This window comes from Chiloscyllium plagiosum, unplaced genomic scaffold (genome assembly GCF_037043375.1).
Source record: "Chiloscyllium plagiosum isolate Xiang-an unplaced genomic scaffold, Cpla_swu_hap1 HiC_scaffold_27, whole genome shotgun sequence".
NCBI classification, from domain to species: Eukaryota; Metazoa; Chordata; class Chondrichthyes; order Orectolobiformes; family Hemiscylliidae; genus Chiloscyllium; species Chiloscyllium plagiosum.
The window spans coordinates 38,104,463-38,118,625 of NW_028270165.1; the positions used below are offsets into that span (position 1 = coordinate 38,104,463).

The 14,163-nt window shown below is 43.8% G+C and overlaps 1 protein-coding gene across 1 annotated transcript in view; it reads right to left on the reverse strand.

The window, feature by feature from the left end:
* Positions 1-14,163, reverse strand: part of LOC148143647 (uncharacterized) — a 267,997-nt gene that overhangs the window by 158,020 nt on the left and 95,814 nt on the right. The window lies entirely within an intron of this gene.

Here is a 14,163-nt window from a genome sequence, read left to right on the forward strand (position 1 = left end):
CTGCTGTATGGCGTCATCGCAGGGGAGGGGCGTGGTTGGGGACTACCTCCAAACTAAAATGGGGGCGGGGCGATGGTTTTGCCGGCCCCCAGCCTCCTGAAAGGTATTTTTTAAAAAAGTTTCAACTTTTTAAAAAACTTTTCAGGTTGTTGAGAAATGTTGTGGGATATAGGTAAAGCAGTGTTACTTCTGCAACCATAATTGCTTATGCCAGGTAAATGAACTAACACCAGTGTATAATTGTTTCAGCCAAGAATGGAAACTGTGAAGGAAATACATAATTGCTTTTCATTACCTGAAATGTGCATACAAGAATGAAATGTGCCTGCAAACAATGGAAGATGTTACAAACAGATTAGATGCAAAGAACATTGAGTTATGCCAAACTTGTCACGTTGCCCTCATGTAGGCTCTGAAACGAGCCAAGTTAGTTACAGGGTAAATAAGAGTAAGGGTCGCCGGCTTGGAGTAGAGGGAGAAGTAAACAAGGGCAGAGCGCAGCTAGGCAGGGGCAGAACACAATAAGAATTATTGATAGGTTTGAAGGCCAATGAGGTAAACAGGGAAGTACTGAGAGAGACTCAATTAAACTGTATAAATTGTGGAGTAATTTTTGGATCGGTGTGCCTCCTTGTTAGACACACGTCTTACAAGAACGTTTCAATAAAATTCGCTGCTTCAGAATTTGACTCGGACTGAAATTTATTATATTGTGAGCTCTGTTTCTCACAATTTGGGAACTCGTCTGGGGTGTCCATCATCACCAGCAGGGTAGGCACTATCGACGGCTGGGAAGATGCGTCCCGTTACTTTTAGAACGGTCCCGTGTACCTCGGCGGTGGCTTCCCCCATCTAGTTGATTGAGATCCACTGAGAGTCTATCTGAACCAGGCAAAAAAGGTTGTGAAATAGGAAATTTAAGTAGGCACAGGGAGACGTTGGGCCAGGCAACTCCGTGCACGGACCAACGTAGGAAAATTGACTTTTAAGTACTGCCTTGGTGGCTGTGATTGAGTTTTAGTAGTTAATAAGGGACTAACGAAGGAACTCAATATGGGCTGTGCCAAGGGTAAAAACAAAAGCCTCCGGAAAAAAAAGGAAATGGAAATGGAGGCGGGTCCCTGACAACATACCGCCAGAAAGTCCGTTGGGCAGGATGTCGTGGAATTGGAAAAATAATACGTGTAGAAGGGGCAAGATAGGAAAAAGATGATTAAATATTATTGCTTTGTATGGACTAAGCAATTCATTCTTTGTCCCGCCGTTTTCTGGCCAAAGTACGGGTCGGACGAAGACTGTGTTTGTAAATATTTGAATTTATATGTCAACGGAAAACAGCCATACAGTGAGGAGGAATCAGATTATGCTTCGTGTCGGAAGGGCTAGTAGCTGAAGAGCTACTGAGGGTACACTTCGTCACTAAATCATGCCAGACATCCAGAAAAAGATTCAAAAGATAGAGGGGTGGAGTGAGAAGCCTCTAGAGGAGTCGTTGTGGGAAGCTCAAAGTGTCTGTGACATACGGTATGTGTGTGTGTGTGTGTGTGTGAGAGAGAGAGAGAAAAGCTGTACAGCTAATAGAAAGTTTAACCTTTGTGATTTGGTTTGAATGCACATTTATTTGTTGGTGATTGAATGTTTGTGCTTTGTTCCCTGGAGCTTGAGAGCCAGGACTGTTTTGAATCTGATTTCTAGTATGGAAATTTAACATGATTTCTTTTAAGGTTAAGGATTTTACAGTGATTATGAAATAAAATGTTAACTCCTGTTCTTTTTACAGGTCATGACTGCCTTACTATCAGTTTCTAAGTAATCTCTTTTATCCTTACATAAAGCGATTTATGGAGGACAGTTGAAGATTCAGTTCAACATTAGATTGTAATAAATCAAAAAAATTCTATGGTTAATATCTGTGACCTTGGATTCGGCCATTATTCATGCATTAGATGTTTTTTTTAACTTGAATAGACAAATCCTTCTAAGGCAGCTCCGGTTATTTCACAACCTATAGCATTGTAATTGAGCAATGACTGGTCAGGACTACTTAAGAAAACTAATTTTGGATTTAAATTAAGGAACTAAAACTGGATAATTATAGTGGATTTCAAAGTTGGGAACTGTATGCATTTTACATTTTAAATATTAAATACTGAATAAATGAATTTATAATATATAAATATATATTTACAAGTAAGGTTCCAAAATGTATAGTTAGGAACAGGCTTTAAAGTTAGACAAGCATAAATTGATGAATTTATATTTGAGGTTACAGGGAGCAAGAAACATTGCAATATTTATTTTTTAAAAATCAAGGTCTAAACAAAACATTGGGTGATGAGGAATGGCCGTGAGGTGGCCCTAAAGCTGTTCAGTTGGTTAAATCGGCTCAGCAATTGATCTGGCAACGTAACATAAAAAGCAGAAACAGAAGGCAAAAATAATGACAGCCACGGTTGATGAGGTAATAAAGAAAAGGATAAAACTAAAAGGAGAAGGAAACTGGAATGGTGGCGGGCAGCATGTTGAAAATAAAGGGAGGAGAAGGGATCGGGGAGGAGATGTTAAGGGGTCTGGTGGACAGAAACAAGGATCAAAGTGGAAATCCCCACAGGCGGGGTGTTATTACTGTGGAAAGACAGATCACTTTGAGAGAGAGTGTCCAGATCTGAAAAAGGAAGCAAAGGCAGTACCGTTTATGAACCTTGATGAAGAATAGGGGTATCAGGGGTTCCTGCCCCCGGGGACCCACCAGGAACCCTTGATAAATTTAAAGGTGGGACCTTACAAAGAGGACGTAGTTTTCCTAGTGATATGGGGGCACAAGGTCTTCCTTAAATTTTAAACGCAAGAGAGCGGAAATCTCAAAACAAATGTTAGCTGTTTCTGGAGTAAAAGGGGAGGGATTTACAGTTCCAGTTTTTGAACCTATGATAATCGAAAATGGGGAAGAGATAGTCAAAAATGAACTGTTATATACTCCTGATAGTGGAAGTAACTTATTGGGGAGGGATTTAATCATACCCCTGGGACTGGAGATTGGAGTATGGGACTAGAGATTAGTAATACAAATGGCCATCCTGACTGAGGAAGAGGAGAAGGAAATAGAACCCATAGCGTGGGAACGGGAAGGGAATCGCGGGAATTACAAATACCTCCTTTGGAGATCAGTTCAAAAAGAGAGGGAGATGTGGTTTGCAAAAGACAATATCTGATTTCAATAAAGGGACGCAGGGGACTGCAGCCAGTAATTGAGGGATTGATTAAGGATGGATTAATAAAGCCCTGCTTGTCCCCTTACAATATCCCTATCCTGCCAATAAAGAAATCGGACGATAGTTATCGCCTGCTATAAGACCCCAAGGGCATTGAACCAAATAGTACAAGCCCGCCACCCTGTGGTTCCTAATCCCTATACACTACTGAGTAAGATTCCCCATGACCATAAATGGTTCAATGTTGTGGATCTGAAGGATGCCTTCTGGGCATGTCCACTGGCGGAGGGAAATAGGAATATGTTTGCCTTCGAGTGGGAAGATCCAAAAAGAGGGCGAAAACAGCAGTACAGATGGACGGTACTCCCACAGGGATTTACTGAATCCCTGAATCTCTTTGGTCAGGTGTTGGAACAAGTCTTGGAGAAGTTTAATAGCTCCCAAGGAGCTACTCTGATACAATATGTCGATGATCTTTTGGTAACAGGTGAGAAAGGGACAAAACAATAAAAGCCACAAACAAATTACGAAACTTTCTAGGACAACAAGGATTGAGGGTCTCCAAAAATAAATTGCAATATGTAGAGATGGAAGTCAGATATTTGGGACATCTAATCAGTGAAGGAAAACAAAAAATAAGCCCAGAAAGAATTGAGAGAATTGTGGGAATGCCGCTGCCTAAAACCAAAAGGGAATTACTAAAATTCCTGGGATTAACAGGGTTGTGTAGATTATGGATAGACTCATATGCACAGAAAACAAAGAAATTATGTTTGAAACTATTCGAGGAAGAACCTAAATTATTGAATTGGTCAGATGAAGAGAGGGAATTAGTTGAAGAACTAAAGAGGAACCTAATCCATGTCCCTGTTCTTGCATTACCTTCCCTAGACAAGTCCTTCCATTTGTTCTAGGGGTCCTAACCCAGCGATGGGGGGGAATAAAGCAGCCGGTTGCCTACTTGTCGAAATTATTAGACCCAGTCTCAAGGGGGTGGCCGGAGTGTATGCAGGCAGTGGCAGCAATAGCCTTATTGGTAGAGCAGAGTTGGAAACTTACTTTTGGGGGAGCCTAAATAGTCAGCACCCCACATCAGGTACGGACCATATTAAAATCAGAAAGCAGGGCGGTGGCTCACAGACTCTAGGAGATGAAATATGAGACAATCTTAATACAGCGGAATGACCTTGTGTTAGTCACAGACAGTTGCTTGAATCCAGTTGCATTTCTGTGGCGGGGAGAGGAGGTGGCCCTTGGCAATCCAGAACATGACTGCCTTGATATTATTGAATATCAGACTAAAGTGCAGGTGGACTTAAGAGACGTACCGTTGCATCCGGGAGCTCGGTTGTTTATCGACGGGTCCTCCAGGGTGATTGAGGGTAAAGGCACAATGGGTATGCTGTAGTATACGGGATAGAGGGAAGCATTATCAAGTCTGAAAGACTGCCTAATGGCTGGTCAGCCCAAACTTGTGAACTCTATGCCCTAGAAAGAGCTCTCAGAACCTTAGAAGGCAAGGAAGGAACGGGGTACACAGACTCCAAATATGCGTTTGGAGTAGTACACACCTTCGGAAAAATTTGGCAAGAAAGAGGATTGATAAATAGCAGAGGAAAATAACTAGCACGTGAGAAATTGATAAAACAATTGCTGGAATCCCTGTTACTCCTGAGAGAAATAGCGGTAGTTCATATAAACGGACATCAGAAGGGGAATGAACCGGAAGTGAGAGGAAATAGACTGGCCGATGAGGTAGCTAAAGAAGCAGCCCTGAATCCATAGGGAGCAGTGCTATACTCCCTAACACCTTCAATTCCAGATCTTCAGGTGCCACGTTGTTTACTGCAAAGGAGAAAAAGGAACTAAAACATTTAGTAACTGCAAAGACAGCGGATGGGCGCTGGCTGTTACCTGGTGGGAGGGAAATGTTGAATAAAATGACAATGCCAGAAATTTATGGCTGTCTTACATCAGGGGAATCACTGGGGAGTGCAAGCAATGTGTGATTTAGTTTTAAGGAAATATGGATGCAAAGGGATATATACAATAGCCAAACAGATATGTGAGGGATGCATAACATGTAAAAAAGTAGACAAGAAGGTGTGAAGGAAACAAGTCCCAGGAGGGAGAGAACCTGGGCTAAGACCATTTCAGAGCATTCAGGTAGATTATACCGAATTACCCCGAGTGGGAAGACTGAGGTGTATGCTGGTAATGGTTGATCACCTATCTGGATGGGTGGAAGCCTACCCTTTAGCCACTGCCACCGCAAGTGGGGTGTCCAAGATAATACTCGAACACATAATCCCCAGATATGGGATAGCGGAATGCATAGATTCAGATCAGGGAACTCACTTTAGTTCCAGAGTACTGCAGGGAATGATGAAGAGGTTAGGAATCTCCTGGGAGTTCCAGTCCCCTTGGCACCCACCTTCATCAGGAAAGGTTGAGAGAATGAACCAGACACTCAAGAAGCAGTTATCTAAATTAGTAGCAGAAACCAGACTCCCTTGAACTAAGTGTTTACCTATAGCCCTTTTGCGAGTGCGAGCGGCCCCAAGGAAAGATATGGGGCTGTCCCCTTATGAGATATTGTTTGGCCTGCCCTAACTGGGAATGAAAGGGGAACTGCCAACCCTGGAGACTAAAGATCTGTTCTTAAAGAAGTATATACTGGGCTTAAAAATGTGTTGCTGGAAAAGCGCAGCAGGTCAGGCAGCATCCAAGGAGCAGGAGAATCGATGTTTTGGGCATAAGCCCTTCTTCAGGAATCACTGGGCTTGTCCTCCTCTTTGTCTTTCATCAGGAAACAGGGTTTATTGGCACAGATTCCACCCCTTGAATTCACCGTGCATTCGATCCAACCGGGGGATCATGGACTGAGACCAAATTGCAACCAAGGAGGGGCCGTACCAGGCACTCTGATGATAAGAACGGCGATAAGAACAACAGAGAAAGGCTGGACTCACTACACTCAGATCAAAGGGCCAGCTGAATCTCCAGTTGAGAGAGAAGTCTGGACAACCAAACCGACAAAAGAACCACTTAAACCTAAGCTAAAAAAGACTTTAAATAACTGATTATATAGTGGCGCGAGCACGGGAGAGTTTCTGTAGTGTGTATGCTAAGTCTCTCGGTGCTTCAATACCACTGTAGAATGGGAAGAATGTTTAGGTATCCTATATTAGCTTTTCTAGTCTTAGGATTCTGTCAGGCTATGGTGTGGTCATCTTACTTAGTGATAACGGTTCCAGAAAGTACAAATCCACAAGTTATAGAAACAGATGCCTGCAGCCTACTGGATTGCGGAGATGTAAGAAGTCAGAGGCAATATAATAACTCAGAGATACATCTTAAGTTCTATGAAAAAGGCCCCAAAGCGGGGGCATGGGGTAGAGTTGACGGGAAGGAAGTGTTTTGGAGAGAGACGTGTATGGGATATCTTTGGGATGGAGGATGTAAAGAATGGCGGAGGCAGGAAGACCGTGAAGGTGATCTCTTGATTAATCCACTCGTCACAGTACACCGGGGTCCCTTCCGGCTAGCTCTTGACTGTCCCGATAAAAAGTGTAACCCTATATATTTAACAATAAAGAAAATGTCATGGCGTGAAGCAGTTTTGGGGGGAGGAACCTGTCAGGTCCAATTAAACAAAACATTTTTGATAGAAATGAAAGCAGACAGGAAGGATTTCTTGGAATGTTGTTTCAATATACACGTGCAAGACGGAACCCGAATAGGGGAAAGGAATAGTAAAGCCCCTTACTCTGACCCTAAGGTGATAAAAATTGTAAAGGTAAACACTTAAAACAGACCATTGAAGTAGAAACAGGATATGGGGATACAAATGCCTGGGCTGATTGGGTAAAGTACACTGTGAAAAGTCTGAATAAAAGCAATTGTTAGCATGTGCCTCTGGGAGACCAATGGCCCAAGTAGTCCCCTTTCCGCTTGGGTGAAAGCGAGACAGGAGGGGCATGACATGCATGATAGCCCTGTATCAGGATGAGACCACATGGAGTAATAAAAATTGTATGCCCCTTCTATTAATGTTCCCTCCCTTAAAGAAGGAAGATTTAAAAACGCTCCCCCCCCCCCCATGTTTTCTGCCGTGGTCGGAAATCACACATTTTTTGTAAACAGACAAGGAACAAATCGGTCCAGGTACTTGGGGGAGCTGAAATCATGTACCGAAATTGAGCACGTGACGGAAAAGGACATGGGAGGGAACTACTCAGCATTAAGGATTCCCCGAGCGGATCTGTGGTGGTACTGTGGAGGGAAAATATTGAGACCCACCCTACCTCCAAATTGGAGGGGCATGTGTGCAATTGTGCAATTGGCAATCCCGTTCACCCTGGCATTTGAAACGAAAGAGATAGTAAAGAAAGGGGAATGGAGTAAGAGATCACTATCGGATAATTCGTTTGATGAGCGGATATATCTAGACCCTATAGGAGTTCCAAGAGGGGTACTGATGAGTACAAGGCTCGTAACCAGATCACAGCAGGCTTTGAATCGGCTCTCTTCTGGTGGGTAGTAGTCAACAAAAATGTAGACTGGATAAATTATATTTTCTATAATTAGCAAAGGTTCAATAATTACACTAGAGACGCAATTAAAGGCATAGCCGAACAACTTGATGCAACCAGCAGACTGGCCTGTGAGAATAGAATGTCCCTAGATATGATCCTAATGGAAAAAGGGGGAAATTGTGGGATATAGGTCGAGCAGGTTGCTTCTGCAGCTGTAATTGCTTCTGCAAGGTGATGAACTAACTTACACAATTGTATAATTGTTTCAGCAAAGAACTGAGTTAGCTAAACTTGCATGCAAAGATGAAACTATATGAAGGGAGTCAAAGTTTGTGAGCAGATTTGTAGCTCGGGTGCTCGTTGTTGTGGTTCTGTTCGCCGAGCTGGGAATTTGTGTTGCAGATGTTTCGCCCCTGTCTAGGTGACATCCTCAGTGCTTGGGAGCCTCCCATGAAGCGCTTCTGTGTTGTTTCCTCCAGCATTTATAGTGGCTTGTCTCTGCCGCTTCCGGTTGTCAGTTACAGCTGTCCGCTGTAATGGCCGGAATATTGGGTCCAGGTCGATGTGTTTGTTGATAGAATCTGTGGATGAGTGCCATGCCCTGGCACTCCCTGTGAATTCCCTGGCTGTTCTCTGCTTGGCTTGTCCTATAATAGTAGTGTTGACCCAGTCGAACTCATGTTGCTTGTCATCCGCTGTGTGGCTACTAAGGATAGCTGGTCGTGTCGTTTCGTGGCGAGTTGGTGTTCATGGATACGGATCGTTAGCTGTCTTCCTGTTTGTCCTATGTAGTGTTTTGTGCAGTCCTTGCATGGGATTTTGTATACTACATTGGTTAGTAACATGAACACCAACTAGCCACGAAACGACATGACCAGCTATCCTTAGTAGCCAGGGAATTCCCAGAGGCATGGCACTCATCCACAGATTCTATCAACAAACACATCGACCTGGACCCAATATATCGGCCACTGCAGCGGACAGCTGGAACTGACAACCGGAAGCGGCAGAGACAAACCACTATAAATGCCGGAGGAAACATCACAGAAGCGCTTCACAGGAGGCTCCCAAGTACTGAGGATGTCACCTGGACAGGGGACGAAATGTCTGCAACACAAATTCCCAGTACGGCAAATAGAACCACAACAATGAAGGGCATCAGTTACGATTAGGACGAGCAACAATGGAATATGTTACGGACAAGTATATAAGGAGGAAAAGAACACTGAGCCATGCCAGCTCAGCAGATTGCCTTTAAATAGGCACCAGAGTGAGCCAACTTAGTTGCAAATAAGGGATAAAACAAACAAGAGAAAAGGGCGCCAGGCTTAGAGTAGTGGGAGAAGTAAACAAGGGCGGAGCGCAGCGAGGCAGGGGCAGAATACAATAAGGAATAGTGATAGCGTAATATGCTAGGCCAATGAAGTAAATGGGGAAGTACCGAGAGAGACTCAATTAAACTGTATAAATTGTGAAGTAATTTTTGGATCGGGGTGCCTACTTGTTAGCCACCCATCTTGCAAGTACGTTTCAATAAAATTCGCTGCTTCAGAATTTGACTCGGATTGAAATTTATTGATACGTGAACTTCGTTTCTCACAGGCAGGTGTCTATTTCCTAATGCGTGTTGGGTGTACAGTAGTTATTGTAATAAACAGCACGTTTCCGGAGTCCCCACTTAAATACAGCTACTGTTTGTCTACTTATCTGGATGTTGGCAATTTCCTCAATTAGATATTGATTCAGGGGCTTGGTGGTGATGGGGAATCTATCCTTGACTGAGGACAGTATCACAGGGACAAAGCATTAGACTTTTAAAAATATTTTTATTGAAAACTTTTCTTTATAAAACTTATAAAACTACAAAAATATTAAAATAACATTATAACAACTAACAACAGTAAACCAACTACTAAACTACTCTACAAAACAAATCAAAACTTTACTCATTACAGATCAATAAATTAATAAATAATGCTGCTTGGCCCCAAATAAAAGAACCAAACCAACCATTCAACTTCTGAAATGTCTGCCTAGGAAAAAGCAAAAGGAGCAACAGCCCAGGATATAAGAAGCCAGGAAGAACATTCATTTTAATAAGAGCCACTCGACCTCACCATGATATCGGAAGGGCCCCCCATCTTCAAAGATCTTGTTTAATCTTGTCAAAAAGGTCGACAAAATGAGCCTTAAATAACTGATCAAAGATGGGGGTAACAGAAAGGACTAAGTAAAGAAAACCTCTCTGTGCCCACTGAAAGGCAAACCCACCCTCAACGTCAGATATTCCCCTAAGACACCCCACAGGCAAAGCCTCCAACTTTGAAAAATTAATCTTGTCACCTGAGAAAGAGCCAAATGAATTGATCCACTGTATCAATTGGGGCACTGAAACTACCGGGTTCAAGAGAAAAATAAGAACTTCATCCACATATACTGTGCTCTTATGCGCCTTTGATCCCACCTCTGGACCAACTATATTGGAGTCCCTACAAATAGTCTCTGCCAGCGGCTCAATCACCAATGTGAAAAATAAAGGTAAAAGGCCACAGCCTTGCCGACTGCCCCTGCCATGTTAACATTACTAGGCCTTACACTATTGGTGAGAACTGCTGTTGGAGGATCACTGTAAAGGACCCTGACCGATCTAGTAAACACTTCACCTAGGGTATAAAAATGATCTAGACACTCCACCCGTCAAATGCCTTTGAATCAAGGACATGATAATGAAATATCAAGGCCGCTTGAGAAAAGAAAGCCAGTAAAGTTGCTGAATGACTTCTTGCTGTCCTATTATTTCCAACACTTTTGAAGGCAGCTTGTTCCAGGTCATTGTCACCTAAATGAAGTTTTCCTGCGTACAACACTTCAGGTTATCTGGCTATGTGAGGGTTCTCAGGTTTCTGTGTGCTGGATAATGTGTGATCAGCAGGCATCTGGCAATCTACAAGAATTGCCACCGATGTTATGTCCATTTAACTGTACTGAGAGTGTTCACTTATTTTGTGATTTCTTTTGCAGGAAGACATGCAGAAAGAAATCTGAAAGCAAAAGATACATCAACTTCTGACGGAGCCACTTGATTCAATGGGTCTTGAATATCAGCAGCCATTGAGAAGAAATGTTTGCTTTTGTCTGCATGAGAGATTTTGGACACTGGTGCGGCAGGAAGAATACTGAGACACCCGAGTGAGGGAGATTCAGTGCGCTGACTGTGAAAAGTGCTTCACACCATTTACTCGGCTTGGGGGATCAAAATCTCACCTGTCACAGTGGGGAGAGACTGTGTAGCCGTTCTGTTTGTAATTTCAACCCCAAAGTGACACAAGGAAAGCTTCCGCCCCCTCCTCCCACACCCCCCTCCATGGGGAAATGTGGGGACTGTGAGAAAAGGTTCCCTTCCCTATCGATGCTGGAAACCCACAGACACGTTCACACGGGGGAAGAGGGAAGAGGCCGTTCACCCGCTCCGTGTGCAGACAGGGATTCAGTAAGATGGGTCATCTGCAGACACACCAGCGGGTCACGTGGAAGAGAAACCGTTCAAGTGCTCCATGTGCAGGAATGGATTCACTCAGTCATCTACACTGTTGATCCACTAGTGGGTCCACACCAGAGAGAGGCTGTTCACTTGCTCTCCGTGCAGGAAGGGCTTCATCCACTACTCCCACCTGTGAATGCACCAGCAAGTTCACATGCCATCACAGGGGGATTAAAGGAGTGATGGCTGAGTGCTATTATCGACTGGACTATCAACCCAGTTCTGCGGACCCCTGGGTTCAAATCTCACTGCAGCAGATGACAGGATTGGAATTCAGTCTGAAATCTGGAGTTCAGAATCTCATGATCAAACCATTTTCGGGGAAGGAAACTGCCGTTTTGGGAAAGGATTCACTCAGTCGTTCCAGTTGCATCGTTTACCCTACAAGTGACTCCTGACCCACAGCAGTGTGGTTGACTCTTGACTGCCCCCCAGCCTGGCAAATAAGCGGGAGAATCTTACTTGGAGACAGGGTATAGGTTGAAATTGCTGAGTGAGATAATACTTCCTACGGGTTAAGGCTGTACCAAGGATCCAATTACAAAGGGAAACTCAGCTGACCAATAGTAAAGGAAGTGGGGTACAGGGGAGTCTGAGCTGTTTAAAAAAAAGCTACTTTTTGTCCACCTTTGTGCTGGGGAGATCTCAAGTTGTAACAAAGTTGAATCGCAATAAAAGTTACCTGAACCTACCTTTTGGACTCACAAATTGAAGGCAATGAGACCCAACAGGTTTTTATTTTAAAGCTGCTCATTTCTTTCAGCCTCCAGCGTGAGGTTTCCAATGTCATATATTAGAAGGAGCAGTCAATGTGTAGCTCATATTATTAGAAATTTTAAATTTTTCAGGACTGCAAGTTCATTGTTTCATCGGCATTGTAAAGTTTACTGACAGCAGCTGCAGGTGTGGGCTGTATTCATTGGAAACAAAGTTAAAAATTACACAGCACCAGGTTATAACAATAGGGGTCATCTCAGCTCAGATAATGCATCGACGGCGTGAAGTCAAAGTCTGTCTGTGTTCCAAAGTTAGGTCAGACTGATTGTATTTCTAAAGTGGGAACTACAGAATCTTACATGGATTTATGCAGTTTTTGAGCAATTCAGAATAGATTGGACTACTGCAAGGAAGTGAACAGACAACTGACCAGGAACACGACAGGCAACAGCCAGCCAATCCGACCAAAGAGCACACCCATGAATTAACAACATTGATCAAGACTTTCAATTCAATCCTTCAGAGTTCTCAAGCACCCTCTTCCCATGTATTCTCATGAAGGCAACTTCTACTGCCTTCGTCCCATTGTATCAGGCCACGGGACTGTGTGAGAGAATCTCTCTGGCTATGTTGAAGGCATCTCGAAACCCATTGTACAAGGGACCCCACGCTTCTGTCGCGACACTACAGATTTCTTCCAGAAACTCAGCACCAACAGACCAGTCGAATCAGGAACATTGTTTGTCACAATGAACGTTTCAGCACTCTACACCAGCATTCCCCACCATGATGGCATCACAATAACAGCCTCAGTAATGAATACCAGCAACTGCCAATTTCTGAGCTCTGTCCTACAACTCATCTGCTTCATCCTCGACCACACCATATTCACCTTTGACAACCAGTTCTTCATCCAGACACAGAACTGCCATGAGGACCAAATTTTCAACCCAGTATGCCAACATTTTCATGCATAGGTTCGAACAAGACTTCTTTTCTGCACAGGACCTCCAGCCAACACAATACACCAGATATATTGACGACATTTCTTCCTCTGGACCCAGGGCGAGGAGTCACTGAAACAACCACACAGTGATATCAACAAGTTTTGTCCCACCATCACACTCACCATGGACTACTCTTTAGTATCTGTCTCATTCTTGGACACATGCATCTCCATTAAGAATAGGCATCTCAGCACTTCTCTGTACTGTAAACCCATGGATAACTTGACAATGCTACACTGCTCTATTTTCCACACAAAACATATTAAAACAGCCATCCCCTATGGACAAGGCCTTCGCATACATAGGATCGGTTCAGATGAGGAACGTGACAGACACTTGGAAGTACACAAGCATACCTTCAAAGGAACGGGATACAATGCTCAACTCATCAATTGCCAGTTCCAATGTGTCGCAGCGAGAAACCGTAATGACTTCCTTAGGAGACAAACACGAGCTGCAACCAAAATGGTACCCTTTGTTGTCCAGTACTTCACGGGAGCTGAAAAACTATGACACGTTCTTCACAGCCTGCAACACATTATCGATCAGGATGAGCACTTCACCAAGACCTTCCCCACGCCTCCACTTCTCACCTTCAAACCACCAAACTTTAAACAGAACATTGTTTGCAGCAAACTGCCTGGCCTTAAGGCAACATGATACAACCTTGTCATGGCAGAGGCTGCAAAACATGTCAGAGTGTCAACACAACTACACATGGGTTCACCACCCACTATGAGTGCAGCAGGTACTCATGTGACCCCGACAACATTGTTTATCTCATACACTGCAGGCACTGACGCGCTGAGGCATGGTATATTGGCGAGACTGAGCAGAGGCTACGGCAATGGATAAATGGACACTGCACAACAATCACCAGGCAGGAGTGTTCCCTCCCAGTCAAGGAACACTTCAGTGGTCCGAGACATTCAGCCTCGGACCTTCGGGTGACCATCCTCCAAGTCGGACTTCAGGACAGGCAAAAATGCAAATTGCTGAAAATGTATTGCTGGAAAAGCGCAGCAGGTCAGGCAGCATCCAGGGAACAGGAGAATCGACGTTTCGGGCATAAGCCCTTCTTCAGAAACTTATGCCCGAAACGTCGATTCTCCTGTTCCCTGGATGCTGCCTGACCTGCTGCGCTTTTC